The 13,124-nt window shown below is 41.1% G+C and overlaps 2 protein-coding genes across 4 annotated transcripts in view; one reads left to right on the top strand and one right to left on the bottom strand.

The window, feature by feature from the left end:
• The window catches only part of LOC105688781 (deformed epidermal autoregulatory factor 1), a 76,270-nt gene that overhangs the window by 22,162 nt on the left and 40,984 nt on the right, over positions 1 to 13,124 (top strand). Inside the window, exon 2 of the mRNA XM_048654847.1 lies at positions 9,399 to 9,519. The gene's annotated coding sequence lies outside the window, so the exon portion shown is untranslated. The remainder of the gene's footprint in view (positions 1 to 9,398; positions 9,520 to 13,124) is intronic.
• The window catches only part of LOC105688785, a 148,062-nt gene that overhangs the window by 114,224 nt on the left and 20,714 nt on the right, over positions 1 to 13,124 (bottom strand). For 2 of the 3 annotated variants that reach the window (XM_048654848.1, XM_048654853.1), the window contains exon 2: positions 4,160 to 4,165. The exons of the other annotated variant lie outside the window; for it this stretch is intronic. The gene's annotated coding sequence lies outside the window, so the exon portion shown is untranslated. The remainder of the gene's footprint in view (positions 1 to 4,159; positions 4,166 to 13,124) is intronic. 3 annotated transcript variants of the gene reach the window in all.

Below are 13,124 nucleotides of genomic sequence, written 5' to 3'. Positions count from 1 at the left end.
CTTCTTGATCATTGTCGGTAGTCGGTTGAGTTTCTAGCCACCGCGTCGGCACCGTCTTTTTATTTTTTTTATTTTATAATTTACATCTACTAACTAGAAATGCCAGCGCAGCATCTTCGGTGAAATAGAATTCGCGAATGTCTCGTCGCGTTTTCTTCCCCTGAATCTTTGAAATCGCTGCAGCTGGTTTGCCATCGAACAGTCCCTCGAAGTACAAAGATCGTAATTGCTGACTTCGACATCCACTTCTGCTGCAGGCAGAATCAACTTCCTTTTCTCTTTTCCCCGACTTTTCATCTCCTCCTTCCTTCACTCCTCCGTTCGCTCGCGTCGAATAGCGTAACCTCCATGTTACAAAAATCATCTGCGATTTTTTTGCCAACCCACGCTCGAAATCGTCTTATCTCTGGTCATCGATTAGATTTTGATACCAGTTTCAACGGTTCTCTTTCGCATGTGCAACACCCGCGCGTCAAAAAAGTGGAAAATATATCGAGGTTTTTTCTCAGGTGGCTACACGTCAGATTTTTTCTTTCTCGTTCTGCAAACAAACTCGTACGACGTGCCACTCTGTACGTTATCAGGAGATCTTCAATATTCTCGATTTCACTCGATAAGGATGTTTACAGTGTAGAGATGAAATGCCATTTTTAAGTTGAAAATACGATAACCCTGTTCGGGATAATCAAATCTCGAATACCGTTCCGAATTCACGAATTTGACTGTGCAAAAAAAGGGAAGAAAATTTTCAATATTCATGACGTCAATTTGATAATGCGTGCTTTTTTTCTCTCGGCGAACGTCCGACTCCGAGAACCGATTATCGGGGTCCCATTGAAAAAAATCGCCGCAAATACGGGATGATTACACATCGTTACGAATGAATTTTAGCTGTGCACGTTCCGAGAGATTCTTAGCAGAAAACAACTCACATCTCTTATAATTCAGCATTCATTATTCGAATTCACTGACTGATGAAGCTTTTTGTTCGCTACCAACAATGAAGTAAATTAAACGTCATTCAAATTCTCACGGATCATTTATGTAGCGCTTTCGTCATGCTGAATAATTCTTGAGAACCGAAACATTGAGGACTTCCGAGATATTGTTTCGGTCGCCCGAATTAAACTCCGAAACTTCCGTGTATAATTTAGAAAAAATTCGTGCAGAGAAAGAATTTTGTTTCTCCCTGACACGGAGAAAATCGAAAACAATTTCTTCCTCTTCACGTGAAAAAGAAAATCGAAAAATTTGTTGCCACATTTTTCGTTGTTTTCTTCTTAATTTTGTCTCCCCCCAAACAGTTGTGTAAATAGAGTTAACAATTAGTAAGGAGCAATTTCGCGAGGAACCATTAAACAAACGAAATTGTATCAACGAGACCAGTTAACGGTTAGTTACTCTTTTAACTCGATTCTAAAACTGATAGCTGAACATTTTAATCCCAACTTTTGTGCGGACGATCTTATTGAACGAAGGATCTCACGGTTGCCTAATTTTCTTGATAAATCGGTAACGAAGCAAAACGATTTTCAAATTACAAATTTATGGACTCGGAAAATTGATAAATCGAGGACCATTTTATCGCCGGATTTGAAAAGTGAAAGGAAAATAATCCGCTCAAAGAGTGACAAAGTTTTATCTCTGGAGCTGAAAAACCTAAAATTTTCGTACCCAAAACTAGTTCCAACGACCGCTCAACGTTGAAGTTCGATAGAATTATACCAACCTTCCGATAAACCCCTTTCTCTATTTCTTAAGTGATCCGAAGGCCGGTCAAAACCCACCCCATAACTCGTTCCCGGTGTGATTTATTTTTTTATTTTTTCAAAAAAGAAAGGAAGTGAAACGATAAAGACTCGGTATTAACTTTCGACAAAAGGTGATCGTGGGTGGTTTAAAATTTTCTCAGAGGTCAAAAAAACGATCCGATCTCACGTTGTTAGACGTTGGGATATCCGGTTCTATCGAAGTTAGATTTTCCGGGTGGCTCTCTGACCTCTTAATTATAAATTTCACGTCGCGTCTAGCTCGTCTCTTTCGTTGTCTTCCTTCAGAGGTGACGGAGACGATGAGATTTTGTACGGGGAGATGAAGACGAGGCAGACTTTCGCGCGGGATTAGTATTCGTTGTTTGCGCTAACTGACGTGTGTAATAATGAAAATTCTCCGTGTAACGCATGAAATCCTTTGTAAACCGAAAGTCGGTGGAACGTTGCGCGAAATATTACGCCACCGCGGTTGCTCCCAACAAGATGCGTCACCGCGTAGTTCCTTCTTCTCCTCCGTTGTTCTCTCATTCTTTTCGAGTGCCGTGTGTACGATTTCGTCGAAAAAATTTATCCAACGATCATTCGTCGCACTCCGTTCGATACGCGATGAGTATCGATAACGACCGGGTGTCTCACTTGAATTTAATGGGACGAATAATTAACGAATAGTTCTCGTCCGTAGACGGTAAAAAAATCTTATTGGACGCCTCCCATTATATATATCATCATCGCCGCTTTCGAGTGGGACGGATAATTAACAGGTAGATTATATTCACCGTTACGGACCGACGCTAACAATACGGTTTTTATTTTCTTCTGTTATCGTTTTTATTCCACTGCTGCATAATTCTTCTGTATCGTCGGAAGCGAGATGTTCTCTCGGACGTATTGCGAACTTTCGGCTGATGAGATCGATGGTAATTATTCGGGTAGCAGTATTTAATGGTCCTTTGTGCCCCCCCTCCCCCACATCTTCGAGTACAAGTTGTATCAACTTGCAGAGATATACAGACCCGCTGTTATACGTATACATATCGCAATATATCCGTTTCTCGAAACGCACTCAATGCAAATCCGAGACTTCGTGCCTACAGGGATTGTTACCCCTGAAATAGGGGTCGTGGTGTCGCTGATGAATTTTAGATGCAATCAATATTATACAAGTTTGGAACGAAAGGCCGAGGGTGACGGATGAAATTCAACCATCGCGTGAAATCAAACCGACCCTCAACCCCCCCCCCCCCCCTCCCCCACCCATTTACCGATGCACAAAATAAAAAAAAAAAAAACGTTATCACGTCGAAATTGAACGTTTAAAAAACCGAGAAGAGGGAAAAAAAAAGTTCAGAAGGAGAGAAGAACTGAATTTATTTTTCTCACTTTCTATTAACTATTCCCCGTAGAATCTTTCACTCTATTTCGCGTATTTATAACGTGGCGCGTATATTATACTTTTCCACAACCCGCGGGAGCGCATAAGTTTTGGTAAATATACCCCGTTCGCGGTTTACTGTACGGTAACTCAACCAGACGTGGGTAATAATTTTTTGCGGCAGAAGTTGCTGTTTTTTCTTCTTCTTCATTCTGTTTTTTTGGAGAACAAGAAAACCAAAAAAAAAAAAAAAAGATATTCGTAAGGATTAATGTCCGACATTCCATGGTACCATTGTAAACGTTCGCGACGTAAATGGCGGACATAAATCGAATCCAATTCACTCGAACGGACCATATAGACGTTATACGTACATGTGTAGGATACTTTTGACTCTGGTGAAAGTTTCTTTTTTTTTTTCTTTACTTTTTCTTTGTTTCCTCCAGTTAATTCGAAGTTATCGAATACGAGAGCGAGAATCTTTATTTTACCGAAAAATTTCTCTTGGCGTTCGACAGATGACGACGGTGTCGGCGGTAAAGGGAAGGTATGCTCGTTTGAATTATCATATTCCAGACCATTGCGTTTTCCCTCTCAAGAGTTGTCTCGACATTTGCAATTCACGATGAGTCTTACTTTATTACGAACTGTTAAGGTATATATATGTAACGGGAGTAAAATGGAATTGATCGAGCTGAGGGAGTGTGGAATGAATTTCGGAACGGGGGGTGGAGGGGGAGAGGGGGGTTGGAAAGGATCGCCAGATTCGCTAGAGGAAAATGAAGACGAAGAACAAGAACAAAAACAAGAACAAGAAGGGGAAGATATTGGAAGGGGTGCAGTTAGGTGATGCGTTTTCGGTTCGCGTAAAATCGACGCCTTAGTAATTCTCGATTTGTGAATCGTTTTAGGTACATATGTACGGTGTACATATTTAGTTATATACCCCGAGGATGCGTGGTGGCTTCTTCTGATTCGGCTGTAGGAATTTCTTGCGACTTTGAAACTCACTCACCGTTATCTGAAACACAATATAGATTCCGTTGTTAACAATATCGTTTGGTTGACTTGGGGCAAACGATAAATTCACGCTCATTAGAACAACCCGAATATCGAAAACTCGTCGGTTATGCTATATAGTGTCAATAACGCTTTGCGAAGTTGTCACCCTCGTATCGTCATTATTATTACCGTTAAATGGACGTTTCGTATAATAATATGCAGATTGGAAATCATCGTTATACATTTTATTGACTATAAACAAAATTTAAATTTCATTATTATCGTCGCCCTTTTTAGGGATATTTTTTTTTTTCTTTCCGTTCCACTCCCGCGTCTAGACGCGGAGTGATTATAGAATATAGTGAAAAACGAAATGGTTGTATAAGCGTTAAATGTATTAAAATAATATATACACAGAAAAGAAGTGTCGGCTGTATATGTACTTATGCAATGCGAAATTACGAAAACCGTGGTATTAAAATGTAATCAACGTGGTTTTAACTGCCTTTTTAAAATACGCCCGTTTCATTTGAACGAGAATAACGCACCTATTTTGCAACCACGAGAAAACCGTCAAAAACTGATTCCACCCTTACTGTAGATATTTTTTTTTTCTTCAGAAATGTTACAATCACGCGTATCGTGAGTTAGAAAAAAAATAGCACATGCGAATTGAATTGCGAGAGGCAAACAAAATTCATCAAAATTTGATCTCAGGATTCCGACTTTGAAAACCAAATAGATCCATCTATAAAATTGATCGAGTAATCGCCAGTTCTTCGCTTTTCGAAGCAGAAAAATTGAGATATCTCGATGGGAAAAATTCGTAGCTCAATTTGACCAACGGTTTCGTGTTCCTGGGGTCAAAATACGTGAGAAAAGTGCCCTACGATCGATTTTTAAAATACTTCATGTTCGGCCCAAAAATCGAAAAAATCCAAAGGGGTACCCCTTGGAAAAATCTCAAATTTTGACCAAAATTTTTTATTTTTTTAAATTGATTGTATAGCACTTTTCTTATGTATTTTGATCTCAGGAATCCGAATCTGAAAGCCAATTTGATCTATCTATGAAATTGATTGAGTTATCGTCAATTTTTCGCTTTTTGAAGCAGGGAAATTGAGATATTTCGGTGGGAAAAATTCGTGGATTGACAAAAAAAAACTTTGAACATGCCTGTGAAATATAATGATGTGAAATTGAAGAAAAATTACGGGACAGAAATTTAAACGACGAATGAAATGAAATGGAGCGCGCGCGTGTGACGCTAGTACGTATAAATTATCATAATTGAATAAACACCGATAATTATATCGATTTAAAAAAGAATGGAGAAATGGAAGAATGAAAGAATAAAAACAAAAATACCCCACGACACTTGTTTCGTAAGAATTTTTCTGATGGGGGTAGATTACGTATTGTACATTAGTTTAGGGTGGGCGAACGATGAAAAGTGAAGGACTTAATTCCTGATGCCACTTTCGCGTGCCTTGATTCACGATTGTAATATACACACGTGTATTACACATTTATATATACGGATACCAAATACACGGAGTACATAGAAAATGTGAGAATAAAAACCGTTGGTAATTTTCTGTCCAGTAAAGTACTTTTAATGCTTTTTATACTTTTAATACTTTTAACGTTATATCGCAGGCATGTATACCTAGGCATGTGTAGGTATATAATACGCCACAATAACAATATGAAGGTAGGCTGGATGGTCGACGCGTGCCAGCCGGCGAGTAGATGTTGGGCGAGCTTTTATTATTACTTCGTTTTGAAAGCGTTGGCTGGCTGCATCAGCAGGTGGCGAGGTATAGGTGCGACTAGAGAAAACATCTGGTATTGCACGTAGGTACGTACGTACGTACAGTAGCGAGTGGAAAAATCGATAGAAAACGAGTCGGTGTTTCTAGCACTCCGTAATTAAGGGGCGGATTTTTTCAGTCCATTTTCCTTTTTGTCGGAAATTCTTTGTAAGATGAAAAAGAAGCATAGTCGTAATGATTATTTGGAGAGTGTGCGGGAAAATTTTAGAGGACCGTTTATGATACAGAGTATATTGTATTATCACGTTATATATATTCCGAAGTGCACATAGCGCGTGCAATATTCAAGATAAAAGTAAACATTCTCGTAATTAATCTCTATTAATCCCCGAAAATGCAAATGGTGGTTGAATTCCGTGTGAGAAACGTGTAGAGTCCAGACGAGCAGCGTGTACACTACGATGCAGGGGCTCTTGGCGGAGCGCCATATAAAGTTAATTCGCCTTAAAGCAAAATTAATCTTGTATTATAAATACTCCAAAACCTCTGGTAAGAAGAACTCGATGCCCGCGCCTATCCTAGTTAGCCGCTGCTTCCTCATCGTCAAACTATTCCACACGCACGGCGTATACCCTGCTATTCTAAATTCGCCATGTGTTCTCCCTGCGCAGCCATAAGTCGCGGTTACATGTTCGCTGTCCAATTTTATTTTATCGCATTTTAACCGAACTTTTTTCATCCCACTTCGCCGTTACATTTTTATTTCATTTCGTCGATTTTTCTTGGGATGAAGCTAGGCAAAATCGGTGCCCAAATCGCGTGTATCTCTCAATTTCAAATTCTAATGTCAACGCGAAGAGATCATTAGCGAAGATTTCCCCTCCCCCCCCGTTCTCCCTCCCGTTTATGCCGCACGAGACATTGGCAGCTGTTGCCAAAGTGTCAATTGGAATACCTCCGTACTTGTAGATCAAAATTGGCAAATATCTTTTTTAGATATCGATCATTTTTCTCTCTCTCTCACTCGATAGTCGAATCGTAGATATGGAAGAAAGAAATACCATTAACAAAAATGTTTCTGAAAACGTTGGAAGTAAGAGGCGCGTCGGTTTTTTGCGTTCCAACACACGGGAGTTTTTCCTCTTACCGTTCACCGCACGCTATAACCTCTCCCTCCGGCTTTCCTCACCCCTCGAGGGATTAATCACGAGGCATTAAAGAGACGCCGGCTCAAAGGGGATACGCTGGTAGAAGGTAGATGAGAGCATACGCCAACATCACCTCCCACTAACACCACCCCTGGTGTCTCCTCATCCCCTCCCCCCCCCTCCCTCTCCCTTCCTACCTTCCTCTTCCATTTCTCCCTCACCGTAACTCACGTTAATGAGCGCATAAACGCCGCATAATTTCGAAGTTCCTGCAGGGAGAGTTAGGCTTTCCAAGATGTTACGTATAGAGTGTGTATGATTGGATTTACCGATATTACGTAACGTGCATTTTATGAGACCAGTCGCTCTGCAGCGATCGGTCCATCTCCCCGACAGATATCAACGTATCATTTTTCAGAAATATTTGAAAAATTTTTTTAATCGTCTCTCGATTATTCATCAAAGGGGTCCTCCGACACGTTGTCCTTCGCGTACGGTATGTGCTATAGTCTACGGTGGATATAAATCGTAATGAAAAGTGACGCGATTCGATTGCTGAATATTTAAATAGCTCCGATAAAAACCAGTAAATGCACTCAACCGATGATACCGTATGTGCGGTCCGTAGAGAATTTTAACAGCTGGCCTCTAACCCACACATTTAGTACTCAAGGGCTAAAAGATGTGCGGTCAAAGTTTGTACTCTTTTGACGTGTTACCCTCGTCAATCGGATTCGCGATATCATGTATTAAACCCACATTTGCATAATTCACGTATACGTACGTAATGAAAAATAAATATGACCGGGGGGGGAAAAAGACCCGAAAGATCTCTTGACCTTTTTTTTTTCCTTTTCGAGGTGGGTTTTTTTTTTGCCGGCGTTAAAATCTGACCCGAATTTTGATGGTACACCGAGGATTTTCGTTGTCGCAATAAGTTACACGCCGAGTTATAAATATAAGATTTTAAGGAAAAAGCGAAATAGGGGTGGGGGGGGGGAGGGATAGGATCGTTATGAAAAACTTCATTTTTCAACCGGTACAAAATTATCTTAAATAAAACACTCGCCCCACGTTTCGCGCGAATCCTAATCCTCCGTCCCTCTTCATATCTCCCGTCGCTTAAAGCCACCCCATCCTATCCCTCCCCACCCCCTACCCCAAAGTACTGGGCACCGGCTGAAACGCAGCAGGTTAACCTGAAAGGGTTGGTTTTACTACGTCAACGAAAACTGCGAGACGAACGGGAAAATGAACAGCGGGATTTACATTCGCGTGGACGATGAAAAAGTTAACGCGGTTTAATGCATATATTATTTAACCAATTCTCGAAGTTTTTTTTTTTTTTTTCAACCCTTCTCTTCTCTTTTCTGGTGGTTGTTTTTTTTTTTTATCTTTCTTATTTCACTTCTTTACTTTCTCGATTTATATTAACTCTGAAATTTCTCGCTAAATTGATAATTACGTACGAACGTTGCGTACGCACTCACTTGATAATTCACTTCGTCGAAATTACATGACATATGTTATTACTATTATAATCTAAGAGACAAGCATCAGCCTTAGGGCAGAGAAGTAAATCCTTTGGCATCCCGCTGCTTTACTTGTTGCTAAATGACTATCCTACCTTGTTGTTTGTCGCGAAGTTTACGAGCGTGAAATTTTTTGCGGTGGTTTGAAACGGACTTGAAAATCGTACGGGGTGGGTAACAGCCGCTGGTCGTTCTACTTGATAAATTTATTAAGAATTCGACAATCAAAGTTTTCCGATGTTTCAATTGGTTTTTTTTGGATGTCGATTATTTTTCTCCCCATGTCAGAGAAATTCCGAAATGAAGGTTGGATGAGCTTTTTTTTTATTTATTTTTTTTTTTTTTACCTCAACTCGTGCTTTTAACGGAGTGAAAATTCTCTCTTCATTTTATTTGTCAAGAATCGGGAGCAGCGGTTAGATAGCAGACTTATATATATATATATATACGTACCTACTGCAAGTACGTGACTTTGAGTTTTCCTACGAAGTTTCTATATATATACTGGAATAAAATTCAACGTCGCTCCCGAGTCAAAAGTTTGTTTCGTTTGGGTTAGAGATACGACACACCGCTACTATGCGACGCGACGCGAAAAGCTGAAAAGAAAAGTTCCTTAAAATTCTTGGATAAGGTTCAACTTCTGACGGAAACTGTATCTACGTGAACGAGGATCACGGAACACGGCGATAACGTGTCCTCATAATTTCACAAATCTAACCACGCCGCGATTATAATTTTCCAATCATTATTGACGGATGAAATTTTATCAACATTCTTTTCTCCTCTGCTTTCAGACGACGACATTTCAGACGCGTCCCCCGAAGACGCTCGGAGTGGCTGAAGTAGACTACGTGACGTGTGCGGAAATTTTATTTGCGTCTTGGGAAAATTGCTGATTGGCAGCCAGGTTACCAGGTGAGCGCGAATAACGTGAGAATTTTTAAAAGGTGCATGCGTTATTATTATTGCCGTGTGCGCGGCTTGGATTTAAAACTGAAAGAGATTTTAAGCTCTTCTAATTCTACACGCGGAACGGACTCTTATTATCCCACTCGTATACGCCGCCGCAGTTTCTTCTTATCTCGGTTGAAATTTATCGAGTTCCGGTTCACGTTACTCCGAAGAAACCAACGTCGCGAATAACTTTGCGCACGTGTATACGCCGAGGGTGTGTACCGGTCGGTGGCTACGATAGGCATGTTCACGTAATTAAGCCACATGGGATTTGCATATGATCCTGGGGGGGTAGGCGTCGACGCTGGCAGTCGCTACCGTACGATCATTCGTAAGAAGAAACCCTAGCGTTCCACCGCTGCAGTTAACATTAATACCGCACCCTCCCTCCCCCGCCCCTCCCTTTCCTCGCCGACTCTAGAATTGGCAAGCCGTGTTAATCCGTTTTTGCAATCGCGCGCGTTATCTCGGCGGAAAACATTCTACTACCCTGTCGAGTTTTGGTCGGTTGGATGCAGATTTCTGAGCAAGGTGTTGCAGATTAAAAAGCGAGGAGATGATATCTTCGATAACACTGATTCGCATTCGAGATTCCCGTGTAATATATTATTAATTTTCACGTATTATCTGGTCGGTAAATAATTCAGGAATATAATCCATCAGATTCGCGATATTCGTGGAATACGCGGGATTATACACATACGTGGCGTTATAATGGTTCATGAATTACATTATCGCTTTTATTCCTCCATTTATCAAATTATCTATCTAATGGATTGACGTGGGGAATATTCAAAATCACAGTTACGGCTGTACGTATATTGAAATCGATATGTGAACACGTCGGTTATAAATGCAATGCGTTTGATTAATAGTCGTCAATAGTTAACTACCTACGGAATTCTAGATGCGTTTCCGACCGTGCGCTACACGGTTCTGCAATATTATGAATGAATGCGTCGTTTTTTTTTTTGTTTTTTTTTCATGAGACAAAACGAGAAGAGAAAAGCAAAAAAGAAAAGGTGTCAGCGCGATATTAGCCCTTTCTTAAATACATGTTCGAATTATACGTAGGTGAGATGCGAGCGGAAAAGCCCCGTTGCAACGATGCAAGTCTCAGATAGGTAGGGGTTTTGAATCTCTGGGGGAAGATAAATGTAAGTCTTGCATGTGGCTTCTAAGAGTTGAAACGGAACAAATTATATGGAAGAAAAATAGGCGGTGAATTGCCCGAAGAAGATAACGTGCAGTTAAAATTAAACGCTCGGTGGTTATTTCGCGATCATCGAAAATGCGCTCGACAAATCGACGGATCAGATACACGGCCGACAACCTATCATCATTAATATCATTCATTATTTTTTTCAACAACCCCTGGAAAACTTAAAAAAACTGCGATCGCGATGCGAATGCCTCATTCAAAAGCGTCCTTTTTTTTCTACTTTTCTATCAGCTGCGCGATTTTTCTATTCCTATAGGATAGTAAAGATTTTTTTTGGCTACGACGAATGATCGTAATGTCAGTGTTTGCGTGCTACGTACGTACAACAATCTTTACATGGAATCGAGGCGAGCGATGAACCGAGCGTTTCGGGGAGGGGGCGGGAATCCGAAACCTGAACCGAACGATCTTATAACAGAACGTGAAGTTGTACCAAAAGCCAGAGGGTGGTGCAGACTACGCCGTGCATCGCTATTGTCCGAGGGGCTGGGGGCTGGGGGGGGGGGGGGGGGGTGAAATGTTTCCTACGGTGTTGGAATTTTCGTGGAATCAACGTCTATCCCGCAGCAAGGTAACTTGACGGGCTAAACTTGCGATCGCCAGGAAGCCGCCTGTTCTTCTTCGGATAGGGAGGGGGTGCTGCGGGCGTAACTGCTTCGAGTCACGCAACCCCATCCCGGTTTCACGTACACGTACAGATGTGTGGACGTATTTTATTTTATTTTTTTTTCTTTATAATTTAGCACACACAGACGACACGCTTTCCCTAATTTCATTTCACCGAATGAGGAGATTCTGGAGATTCTAAAATCGTCTTAAAAAATTATTTTCAATTTTCTCATCGCCAGAAGTTGCGTTGATTTTATTCGCCGCCGTTACAGTTGATGCGGTAGTCTCTAGATTTTTCGCTTCGCTGCAATTTTCAGACGATAGTTACACGTCGATTTAATTTTCAATTCTGAAAAGAATTTTTACGCCATGCCGCGTAGCGATTTTTTTTTTGTTTTTTCATCTCTCGCTATTTTTACGTGCTACATTTTCGTGGCGTTTTTTTTACACGGTCTTTTCATAGCCGCGTAACATTTCAGACAATAGATATCTGGGTAATATACATCTAATCTGCATATTCAACGTGCGACATTGGAACGAATATATTACACCTATTTTTCTCGTAAACTGTTTCTATATCTATACACCTGTAACCTGAAGCAAAAAAAAAAATATCTCCATAGGTACAGAGAATTACATGGGTCATATGTATTATATGTATAGATATCTAAAAGTTGTGGCAATCAATCGAAGTGCTCCAATACCCGTATAGGTACTTCCATAAATCGAACACCGATGTGTAGAGAGACACAGAGAACTCAGACGTACAGACGGACCGGAATAGGATGAGGGTAAAAAGGTGTGGGGGCAGAAAAACCGAAGGCATTGTTTTTTGGTTTTTATCTTCATTTTCTTTTTTTTTTTCAACCAGTCGTAACGAGGGTCGCGTCACAGTAATTTTCGTCCGATCTGTCGGAAAAATTCGAGACAGGGGACGCGGGGAGGTAAGACGAGTAGGAGGTTCGGCTGGGGATGGAAACTTTTGACCTCCACGCCCGCGACGCGCATCCCGTGTACACGTTAAGGCCGAGTCTGACCTAGAGAACGCAATAAAAATAGCAACGGTGGAGGGAGTATTTGAAACTCGGTTCACGTAGCATAAAATGCAGTATATCAAAAAAGCTGCGGTGCGCTTCGGCACAACCGCGAAGTAATGCACCTCGACCGTAAATAACATGACACATGTTCGTGTATATGTATATATATAAGGATACCTAGGAAGGTAGCTAGCGTGGGTACCGCGAAAACACAACGTACTCGCATACCCAAACGTGAACGTAGGTATACGTATAGGAGCGCCCGCGACGTAAAGGTAACAGACATCGTGCGCCCGTGGTAAATCTGGACTACGATCGATGCTCTGACTGCAGGCTTGCAGCTTGCAGCTTGAAACTCGACCCAAACGACCCGACCGACCCCCACAGTTATAGTCGACAGAAACCGCGTATTACAACCTCAGCACACTGCACATCATGATCATCGGATAGCCCGGTTGCTGCATCGCATCGTCTCAGAGGGTTAGATTTTCTTCTATTTTCTTCTCTCTTTTTTTTTAATTTTTTTTTTTTTCGGTTTTATACTCGCTGTTCTCTTTCAGACAATGCCCTAGTTGCTCGGATTAGGTGAAATCTTTGAAATTTTCGGTCACGTTCTTGCGGAACGTACGGTATACGAGAGGTGACGAGGTTTCATTTGGATCTCGTTGTTCGCTCGCTTATCCAATTTTAGAATAGAA

The sequence above is a fragment of the Athalia rosae genome, chromosome 4, assembly GCF_917208135.1.
Source record: "Athalia rosae chromosome 4, iyAthRosa1.1, whole genome shotgun sequence".
NCBI lineage: Eukaryota > Metazoa > Arthropoda > Insecta > Hymenoptera > Athaliidae > Athalia > Athalia rosae.
The sequence above is the reverse complement of the archived record's forward strand: the minus strand, read 5'-3'. Positions and strand labels throughout refer to the sequence as shown.